Raw genomic sequence first — 2,329 nt, forward strand, 5'->3', positions numbered from 1 at the left:
AAAGCCTTCTTCACACTTAAATTAATAAGCATGTGCTTGTCAGAAGCGCTGTTCTTAATATTGACAGACTGCACTTTGCCCTCTCTTCTTCGGTTATCGTCATTTATTTTTATGCCAATGTAGCAAACTCATCTACAACTTTTAGTGTCTCGTTTCCTACTCTAACTGCTTCTCCATCGTCTTATTTAATCTGACTACATTACATGGTCTTTTTTTTACTTTTGTTGATATTCTCTCATAACCTCATATAAGACACCATCTTGTAAGTCTTTTGTTCTCTCTGACTGAATTGCTATGTCATCGGCAAATTTCTTCCCCTTTAAGTTTAATTCCCTTTCCAAATGTATCCTTGGTGTCCATTACTATTTGCTCATTGTAAATACTGAATAGCATTGGCGATAGACAACAACCCTATCGCATTCCCTTCTGACCGAAAGATTGCCTTTTATTTCCTTCGATACTTGTAACAGCAGTCTGATTTCTGTGTGTAACCTTGTGCTTTCTGTATTTACTACCTATTGAATATCAAAGAGTGTGTTGCACATAACCCTATCAAAAGATTTCTTAAATCTCCAGATGACTGGATGTAAGATAGGATTTCTTCAATCTGCATTCAAACATCAGTTGTAGGGACAATAGTTCGTATTGTGTTCCTGCATTTCTCCGGAATCCAAATTGAACTCCCTCGAAATTGGCTTCCGTCAGTCGATCCATTATTCTGTAAATAATTCGTGTTACTGTTTTGCATCCATAACATACTAAATTGATAGTTCGGTGATATTGGTGATATTCGCCCTCCATAACCGCATTTTTTCCTGGGATGTTGAAATGTTACGTGTTTTTGTAGTCTAACGCAGTTTCACCTGTCTCATTTATCCGTGATTGAATCTCCCAAGGTGGTCAGTAATTTTTGCGAAATAGCAACTACCATAGATGCTTGCTTCAACTTACACATTCTTCTTAGAGTATAATCTCTCGCATCTCCATTCTATAATACTGTGTTCATTTTGGTTTCCTCCGTACAGCCATTCATATATTTTCACGTTTCATCTTCCCCTTCTTTACTTAGTACTGTTTTTTCTCCTGAGCTCTTTGTATTGATACTGTTACTTTCTTTTCTTCACAGGTCTGTCTAATTTTCCTGTAGGCGACATATATATCTTCCTCGTACCTATATATGCTGCTACAATTTTTTATTCCTTCTCTAGTCATTCCTGCTTTGGTATTGTGCACTTTCGGCCATTTTTCAACAGTCTAAGACAACTGCTCACGTTGTCTTCTCATTCGTTTATACAGATCAGGAACAGTAAAGAGCCTATAATTATTCCATGTGGTACACCAGATATAGTTTCGGTTTCACTAGACCAGTTTCCAGCGGTTAGTACAAACTGCGACCTTGCTGACAGGAAGCCAAGAATCGCGATGGATAATTTAGACGATATTCTACTTTCTCGTTTTTTGGTTGAAAGTCGCTTGTGAGTTACTGTGTCAAAATCATTTTAGAAGCCTTGTAGTACGAAATCGGTTTGAACAAAACCAATATCATTTGCTAACAAAAGTAATGTGTCTATGCAGTAGTTAAGCGCAAGTGCTCCAATCCTCATTAAAATATTAGCCTTTTGCCGTGACCAGGATTCGAACCTGGGTTCTTGCGGCCACAACGCAATGTCCTAACCACTAGACTATCACGGCTGGTGGCTATGTTGTGGGTGTGCTTTGCTCTCCTTTAGCGGTCGCAAATTTGCTGACGTCACGCGGCACCGCTAGAACGCCGATTCATCGATTAATCTGTCTCCGTTCTCCGTCGCAAAGAAAACTTTGAACGTAATTTCGATACTTTTTAATTGAAAGCGGTTAGAAACTTTCGACGTATAATAAATGTAACAGTGATATATCTACAAAACTATAGCCTACATAGCATAACTGATCAATCCAGAACCTATCTATAATCTGTACAGTGTGCTCCAGGAAACACTGACAATTCGTGCCGAGTACGGTGCTTCAACTGTACTAGGATTGTTTAGGAATTAATGACGTTCCGGTTAATTATTTTCCCGGCACTATCGAGGGCGAAGTAGTGATGTGGGAACTCACATTGAGAAGCACCACTTACCAGAGAATCGCTATTAGAGGGAGCATGAGAGTTGTCTAGTAACTGGCCTGCAATCGTATTGCATCTCAGGATTGACTACCTACACATACAAATACGCAAGAACGCACTCGTGCACGGGCGCACACATATTCACTACAAAGCTAAGAAAGGTAAAATAACAATCCTGTGAGTCTAATTCGATAACATAGGTTTATACATTATTGTACCAGGACATTA

The 2,329-nt window shown here is 39.0% G+C and overlaps 1 non-coding gene across 1 annotated transcript; it reads right to left on the minus strand.

Annotated features, from left to right (window-relative positions):
* Nucleotides 1–1,620: 1,620 nt before the first annotated feature.
* Nucleotides 1,621–1,692, minus strand: Trnah-gug (transfer RNA histidin (anticodon GUG)). The gene has a single exon. It is a non-coding gene; the product is annotated as a tRNA-His (tRNA).
* Nucleotides 1,693–2,329: the final 637 nt, after the last annotated feature.

Source organism: Schistocerca gregaria, chromosome 2, assembly GCF_023897955.1.
Source record: "Schistocerca gregaria isolate iqSchGreg1 chromosome 2, iqSchGreg1.2, whole genome shotgun sequence".
NCBI classification, from domain to species: Eukaryota; Metazoa; Arthropoda; class Insecta; order Orthoptera; family Acrididae; genus Schistocerca; species Schistocerca gregaria.